This window comes from Pteropus medius, unplaced genomic scaffold, assembly GCF_902729225.1.
Source record: "Pteropus medius unplaced genomic scaffold, Ma_sr-lr_union100, whole genome shotgun sequence".
NCBI lineage: Eukaryota > Metazoa > Chordata > Mammalia > Chiroptera > Pteropodidae > Pteropus > Pteropus medius.
The window spans coordinates 20,786,597-20,795,789 of record NW_024342473.1 but is presented as its reverse complement, the minus strand read 5'-3'; the positions used below and the strand labels follow the sequence as shown (position 1 = coordinate 20,795,789).

General features: G+C 36.4%; 1 pseudogene; it reads right to left on the bottom strand.

The window, feature by feature from the left end:
• Positions 1–8,036: 8,036 nt before the first annotated feature.
• Positions 8,037–8,154, bottom strand: LOC120604779 (uncharacterized; annotated as a pseudogene).
• Between the last annotated feature and the right edge of the window lie 1,039 nt (positions 8,155–9,193).

Below are 9,193 nucleotides of genomic sequence, written 5' to 3'. Positions count from 1 at the left end.
TTCAAAGTGGCTTTACCATTTTAAATTTCCACCAATAAAGCCTAAGAGCTCTGAGACTGTCAACTGCTCTATATCCTCTTGGCACTTAGCATTCTAATTTTAACCATTATAATAGATGTTAGTGGCATTTCATCATTGTTTTAATTTGCAAGTCTCTGATGACTAGTGATGTTAGGCATCTTTTAATTCGTCATTCATTTCTCTCATCTAAAGTGTCTGTTCAAATATTTTGTGATTTTTATGGGGGTATTTGTTTTCTTACTGAGTTGTATGAATACCATATGTATCCTGGATAGATCTCCTTGGTCAGATACATGTACATTTTTTCTTAAAATCTATGGCATGTCTTTTTATCCAGTACCTGTCAAGTAGAACAGTTTAATTGTGATGGAATCCAACTCATACTATTTTTGTTTATGGTTTAACCTTTGTGCTTTCTAGGAAATCTTTGCCTAATTCAAGATAAGATTTTTTCCTATGTTTCTGAAAAGTTTTATAGTTATAGGTTTTATATTTAGGTGTGTAATATATTTAATGTTAATTTTTGTATACATGAAGTATGGGTCAGTTTACTCTTTTACACATGGATGTCTAATTTTCTGGCACCATTTGTGAAAAGGCTATCCCCATTAAGTTATCTGTTGTCTCTATAAAATTAAAAAACAATCAATTGATCGTATTTGTGTGGGTCTATTTCTGAATGTTCTATTCTGTTTTCATGATTTTTATGTCTGTCTTTTCACCAATACCACATTATCTTGATTTCTGCCGAAATAAATACAACAACAGATGGTGGATACAAAACATAGAGTCAAATATATGACGATACTAGCACTAAGAATGGGAAGCTGGGATAAACAGAATTATACTTTTACAAAGTTCTCACACTGTGATATGTTTGAAGGTAGACTAAGTTAATGAAGTACACTGTATTCTCTAGAACCACCACTTAAGAGTTATAGCTAAAAACAAAGATAAAAATGGAATACTAAAAAAAAACTCAAATTACCCAAGAGATGAAGAAGGATCTCACTCACTTGCTCTAGACCTAAATTTTTAATTTCCTACTGTGTATCAAAGGATGCTTTACATGTCCAATATATTCATCAACATTCACCAAGTATTTACTGAATATCTACTCTATTCTAGATACTGTGATAGGTACCAGGTAAAACAGTGATGAATAAAATAGGCATTGCCTTTATGGAACTCAGAATCCAATGGGAGACAGACACTGAAAACACCCGCAAATAAATATAATTTCAAATTCTGAGAAATACAATTAAAAATCAAACTGGATACTATGATACAAAGGACAAAGGTAGACAATACCAGGGTTCAGATCACCAATATTGCCAGTTCTCTTCCCCTTCTAGGCCTATGGGAGATTTATACTTCCCTAGCCCTTTAAAATTACTTGTGCCAGTGCTCTGAACAATGAAATATATGCAGAAATAATGTACCACTTCTAAGCAGAGCATTTAAAAACCGGTTTGCAACCCTCCATGTGCTATTCCCCTGCCTCGGCACCACTCAATGGTGAAGCCTCTTTTGAATTTCTGAGGTAAAGGAGCCCCCTTGCCAACTCACATTGGACATATAATGTAAAAAGATAATTCTTTAAGTTTCTGATATTTTAGTGTTGTTAAAATAGCATAATCTAGTCTAATCTGAATGATTAAAAAAAGCTTTTTATGGCAAGACCCAAAATAAATGGGACATAGGGAGAAAGTTTCAGAAGAAATTTTCAGAAGGTCTGTTTTACAGACTACAGTAAAGCCTTTGATTGTGAGGATTATGAAAAGCTATGGGTTGCTCTGAAAAAAATGGTGTGTCTCAGCCCTCAATTGTCCTCGTGTGTAACCTGTATTATGAAGAGGAAGCCACTGTCAAGACTGAATACAAAAAGAGACAGAATGGTGTACTATAGGCAAAGATGTCAGAAAAGGGTGCATTTTATCTCCCTACTTAATTTGTATCCATAACATATGAAAAGTTGGTCTAGACTCAGAAAGGAGTGAAAATTGGTGGAAGAAATATTAATAACTTAAGATATGTGGATGACACCATCCTACTGGCAGAAAATAGTAATGATTTTAACTGACTGATAAAACAAAGAAAGTGCCAAAGCAGGACTGTACTTGAACATCATGAAGACAAAAATCATAGCTACAGAGTATACAAGTTATAGAAAATAAAGACATCAAAATTCTTAAAGATTTTTGCTTACCTTAGTTCATTAAGTGGAGCCTGCCACCAAGAAGTCAAGAGGAGGCTGAGACTGAGAAGGGCAACAATGGAAGAATTAGGAAAACTCACAAGAACAAAGATGTGTCATTAGAGACCAAGGTTAAGATCACCCACACTCTCACTTCCCCAATTACTATGTAAAGATGTGAAAGTTGCACAGTAAAGAAAACTGATAGGAAAAAAAATAATTTATTTGATATATGGTATTAGAGAACACTACAGATACCCTGGACCACTAGAAAGATACACAAGTGGTTCACAGAGTATCTGACCTCCAGAAGTTTCCTTAAAAATGTCTGATTTTTAAATTCTTTATATTCATTTTTCTTTTTTGATCTTTTGTGGAAAACAAAAAAGACCTGTGTGTAAGCTGAGAAAATTAGGAGAAAAATGAGTAGAGCAGCACACTTAAGCTGGGCTCCAGGGGGACATGGGAGTCCCAGGGTAATCTTAGCAGCTAAAGTCAAAATGCTATATAATCTCTCCAAAGGCGAATTATAAATGGCCAACACGTATATGAAAAGAATGCTCAATATCACTATCATCAAGGAAATGCAAATCAAAATCACAATGAGACATCACAGAAACTGGAACTCTTGTATGCTATTGATAGGAACAAAAAATAGCATAGCTGCAATGGGAAACAATACAAAGTTTCCTTAAAAAAAAAAAATTGAATTACCATATGATTTAGCTATCCCACTGCTGGGTATGTATTCAAATAAAATTGAAAACAGAATATCGAAGAGATAACTGCACTCACAGGTTCTTTACAACATTGTTCACAATAGCCAAGATATGGAAATAATCCAAATGTCCATCAATGACTAAAATGTAGTATATACACACAATAGAACATTATTCAGCCTTTAAAAAGAAGGAAATCTGTCCATACATGACCACATAATAAACCTGGAGGACACTGTCCTAAGTGAAAAAAGGTAGTCACAAAAGTACAAATACCACATGATTCTGCTTACATGAGGTATCTAAATTAGCCATACTCATAGGAACAGTAGAACGGTGGTTTCAAGGGCCTAGGAAAAAGGGGAAGTGGAGAGTTGCTGTTGCATGGGTATAAAGCTTCAGTTACACAAGACAAATTTTAAAGATCTGCTGTACAACATTCTGCCTGTAGTTAACATAATAACATTGTGCACTTAAATTGGTTAAGAGGGTAGGTTTCACATTGTGTTCTTACCACACAAGAAAGTGTTTCACAAAGTGGGGGAGAGCAGCCCTCTTAAGCTAAATTCCATGAGGACAAGGGATCCCAGCATATTCCTTCATAGCTCAGAGGTCAAAATGCTGCAGAAAATAGAGAAGAACTCCACATCTTCACATGCAAGATAAAGTGCTCCAGGGCAAGCAGAACCATGTTGGAACTGCGAGGGTGGGCAGCTGTAGGCACCTCAGCAGAGTCCTAAGATCAAGAGCATCAGCACTGTCCTGTAAGGACCATAAAGCAATGATCATGTGCCTTTAACAGTTATAAAGGCAGGAGAAATGAGTGAGAGGAAGACAGCTTAAATTTAAAAAGAAATGAGAGCGCTGTTTGTGAGCACATGCTACGCCCCCGAGGACTGCCAGAAATAAGAGTTTTTTGGAGCTAAGGAACTAAAATACATAGGAAGTACATGAACCACTAATTTAGGCTTAGATGAATATTTCCTGTCCAAAGACTGGTAGGACTTGGAAAAATAGAATAGTGTATTTTAGTAAAGAAAATTAAAATTAGGTTCTTGAAAGCAGGCTTATCCTAAAAATATTCATGTGTTGGATAAGGCAGGGTTAATAAAACAGCTTTAGGACCTACTATCCTGTGTCCTTTAAGTTGCCTGAAATGTTTTGGGAAAATGAACAGTATTATTTAAAGTAATTTATAGTCTTTCAGTGTTGAATGTTGTTACTTAAAATGTGATCATTGCAATTAAGAAATTTTAGTAGAGCTAAATACTTTTATCTCTTAAATTATCTTTTTCCCAAAAACTTTTTTATGAAATAAAGTGCCCCCTTCTCAGACTCCCTTGGTATAAAAATTTATTTTGGTAGACCAAACTATTTTTAATAGCTATACTTTTGGTGAGAATACATATATAAATGATTACTCATATATATGTATCCACTTGATCCAGTCTATCACTAATAATTAGAAAAAAGATATGTGATGTAATGACACATTTTATTCTATTTCTTTATAACATTTGGCACAGGGCTAGGCATAACAATCCTACACTGGAGATGTTACAGATAGATGTAACTGTGTCCTCACCAAAAGAAATTTTAAAAGAAAAAAAAAGATATGCTGCAGTTCTAACCCCTGATACCTTAAAATTAGACCTTCTTTGGAAGTATGGACATTGCAGATACAATTAGCTAAAGTCATACTGGAGCAGGTGGGCCCCTAATCCAGTAGGACTGATATCCTTAAAAAATGAATGCAATGTGAAGACAGACACATAGGGAGAATGTAATGATAATGAAGGCAAAGACTGGAGTTGTATACCTACAAACCAAGAAATGCTGAAAATTGCCAACAAACCATGAGAAGTCAGGGAGAGTAAATGTGCTTGGCCCTGTGGGCACCTTTATTTTGGACTTCTGGCCTCCAGGACCAGGAGACAGTAACTTTGTTGTATTGCACCACGGTTTGTGGTACTTTGTTAGGCAGCCCTAAGAAACTAATAACAGATGGTAATAAGGCCAGTGATTGGAGGCCCTTTACTTTCACTGAATCTCTTACTCCATTTTGTCCTTCCCTCACCCCTAAAGTTCTTGAGAAGCCACCTGAGACACATTCATTGTTTCCAATTCTTTGATCCTTCCCACTAACAAATAATCCATGCCACTAGCCACATAACTTTGCAAGTACCTACCATTAGAGTAGGTGCAAATGCTTCCTCATCCACTTGATGGACTTGGTCATGAAATTGCTTTGACCAATGAAATAAGGAAAGAAGGGACAGTGTGCCGATTTCAAGCTGAAGTCTTAAGGAGGCCTGGCAAGTCTCCTACAGTCTTCTTGGAGCTTCTTCCATCTACCATGAGGAAAAATGCCTTCGATAGCCACTGATCACAGAATGAAAAGACATGGAACAGAACCCAAATCATTGTCTATACCAAGGCCACTCAATTCAAGCCAAGCCCAAGAAATCTATAATAGCAAAACCTACAAACCCACGAGTGAAAAATACAGAAAGTCCTTACTTAATGTCATTCATAGGTTCTGTAACTTCAACAAACAATGAAACCAATTTTACCATAGGCTCATTGACATACACAAGAGTTAAGTACCTATAGTATCTTATCAATGTTATAATGAAATGACATTCAAGGACATGCTGTGCTTTGGTAAGCTACTGAGTTTGAGGGGTCATTATTAGGCATTATTATAAACAGCCAATTGGAACATTCACAATAATCATAGTTTTTAATCCTTATTTGGACTCTTGCTCCATATTCCTACCTGATTTCCTGAACTAAGTCTGATTCTGTCTTCTGCCAATCAAATCATTAAACTCAAATTGTAGAGTGCATTATTTTGCCCATTCACAAAAGTGACTAACCGTCAAATGATTAACCCACCTTCATGCATTTTGAATTACTGTACATATTCCAAACTGGAAGCAGTAGCAACTTCAAGAATCACAGTTGCATAAACCACAGGCATCAATAATATGGTTTTAACATAGTTCGTTCTCTTACAAGCTTAGAATGCTGAGCCACAGAAATAGCTTAATTAGTCTCAGCTTTCTTCCAAGGTAAGAGGGATGCTATCAAGTATTCCTGAATTAAGGGTTAAGGTTTCCAAGAAGTCGTGACCTACCTCCCAACCCCCTGCTTGCTCTGAGGAGGCAGCTAAAGAAATCAGCCAAGTGATCCCAAGAACTCTACTACAAGGAGGTTCTGCATAAGAACCTCCACAAGGTCTGTTCTCCATTAACAGTCTCTATGCCATAAGCTGTTTGCCAGTAATAAATGTAACCAGGCAGATCCATCCCATCTCTTCTAAATGCACGTGTGCATGCATGCACACACTTTTAGAAAAAAATTGATCAGGTACAAGGATGATGAGAGACCTTACAGTAACAGGTACAAGAGTGATAAGAGAACTTACAGTAAAGCAAAGATGTTCACACAGGTATTGAAACTCTGACCATGACATCATAAAGCATCATTAATAGCTAATACCTATTGAGAACCTATATCAGATGCTGCTCTAAGTGCTTTGCATATATTGACTCTCCTAATCCTTACAACTATCATATTAAATATGACTATTATTGTCACCTTACAGATACAAAAAGTGAGACAAAGAGGTAAGTACTTTTGCCATTTTATAGCTAGTTTAGTGGTAGAGTCAGAATTTGAACCTAGTCATTCTTGCTCCATAGTCTGCAATTTTAGCCAGGATGCTATGTTACTCAAAACACACACACACCAGTCTCACCAACTATGTTTTTAGCAGAAATCGCTTCCTCGTAGCTTCTAGGAAATGGGACCACTCTCCAGAGAAGAGGTTTAAAAAAAAACCCTTTGCTGTAAGACAGGATGATACTCTTGCTTAATTTTACCCCAAAGTACTATATGACCTGGAAGCAGCTGCAACTCATAATTTGTTCTCAGTGAAAATTATCCTCTAGTATAATGGTTCTGAAAGTTTAATGGTCATGACATTCACTTGTCCAGCTTATTAAAAATGCATTTTCAGGGGACCTAGCTTTCAGAGTCTGACTCACTAGATCTGGGATCGGGTCCAGTAATCTGTGCTGTTAACAATCCTTCACCACCATCTCCAGGCAAACCTAGTGGAGAGGGCTCCCAGACCACACTATGTCAAGTGTTGCTCCTAGGAACAGACAATTCTCATTATGAATCGAGGAATGGGGGGTTAGATGAGATAATTCTAGTTATGAATGAGGCAGGATTTACATGAAACAATTCTAGTTGTTTTGAGGAAGGTTACATTGGTTCTTGGGTGACATAAGACATAAACAAGAACTGTGACATTTTTAAAGACAAAAAACTTAACTGTTGCTAGTAAAATGGTAATATATTAGAAAGAGCATGAACATGAGAGTTAGAGAAATGTGTAATTGTACCCCAGACTTCCTACTTCACTAATTGTGTGCCTTGGGAAACTGGGCCTCCATTTTCTCAATTGTAAACCTGAGGTGATATTGCATACTATTTGGTCGCAAGCTAAGACAATTTATATCTATTCCCACCACAAACCAGAAAAGTGGGCACATACCTTTATTTCCTGCCCAGGATGTGCACACAAGGCTGCAGGTGGAAGCCATCTTGCCACCATGAAATGAGCAGAACAATAGAGGAAGCTTGGGTCTAACGGGATCATCAAATACCATTCCAGCTCTGCACTGCCCTCCACTCGAGGTTTTGCCAAGTATATAAAACACCAGATTTAAGCCATAGTCTTTCAAGTTTTTGTTACTTACCACTAAATGTAATCATTATCTGATACAATAGAATTGTGTGATTTTATTAGTTCTTTATGCCTTATATTTTTCCAAACATGGAAAGAACATCTCATTTGTTTCCACCCCCAGAAAAATCTGTATTATGAATTCATACTACAAAACCTTTCCTATGTGTTCCCATTACTAATTTTCTTCTTTGTGAAGTCACAGAAAATGAAAATAGTTTATAAAAGAAAAAATGCCTAGTATATTTTTTCTTTTTTTTTTTTTTAGGCAAGGCAATCCTTGGTTGACCTCACAAATTGCAAGGACCTTGTCAACTTACAATCCCTTTTTATTTTTTTATATCTACAGCACCTGTCTTCCTAGGTGGTCTCCCATCCAAGTACTAACCAGGCCCAACCCTGCTTAGCTTCCGAGATCAGATGGGACCAGGCTTGTTCAGCGTGGCATAGCCGTAGACTAGTATGTTTTCTTTGAGCAGTAAACAGTATGTTTATTTCATTTTTCCGTGAAACTTTACTAAAAAGCCAACAAATGATTTGTGAGCATTTACAGAAAGTAGTCATCACTATAAAGTGGTATGATTAAGAACAAGCCTTGTCAAATGAATGGCTTTACCTAAAAAATAAGTTTGTGGCATTGATTGATCATGCATATATTACAGATATCACTCCTGGATAAGATGGAGAAATGCAGATTGGCAGAAATGTGGCTAGGCAGGATTCTGATTGAACAATTATGCCCAAAGAGGGCCAGTTAATGAGTGGATGTTAAGGAAATTCAACAGCATCAGTATTTTATCAATATCCTGGAAAAAGATATAAAAGATATGTTTGTCAACTTTGTAGGTAAGCTATGAGGAATAATTTGTTACAGGAAAGAATCAAGATCTAGTAATCTCCCAAAGATAGTTAATAGACATAAAAAGAACCTTGATTTCATGACCAAAAGAATGAAATAACCAAGAATGTTTTGTGAAGCCAAGCTTGATAGTAGTTGATGCAATAAAGAGGACAAACTCCAAATAACTGTATCGAAATGCCTAAAAAAGCTAATGCAAACCCAGGCTAATTTAACAAAAGTATAATTTTCTGATGGAGGTCTGTTGTTTGGATCGATACCTTTAATAAAGGTATAATGTATTTGAAGCAAGTGAGCCACATCTGGTGCACTATGTACAGTTGTATGTACTATATCTGTGGTTTATATCATCTAAATCCTACCTGGAAATTCAAACCCTGTATAAACTCTGGGACCAATACTATCCACTAAGCAGCCCTCCTTTTATTCTCCCTAGATAGGTAATCCAACAGCTTAGTGCAGTGGAATAGATGGCAGAGAAAAATATATTGCATTCTTAGCTCCAAGATTTGATAGGTGATAGAAACATTAGGAACTGCTTACAAATAAGGAGATAAGGTATTTCTTCCAGCCCTAATTAGCTGGGTAGAAAGAGATTTATTCTACAGCAGAAAAAAAAAAGAGTACAGGAGACATGC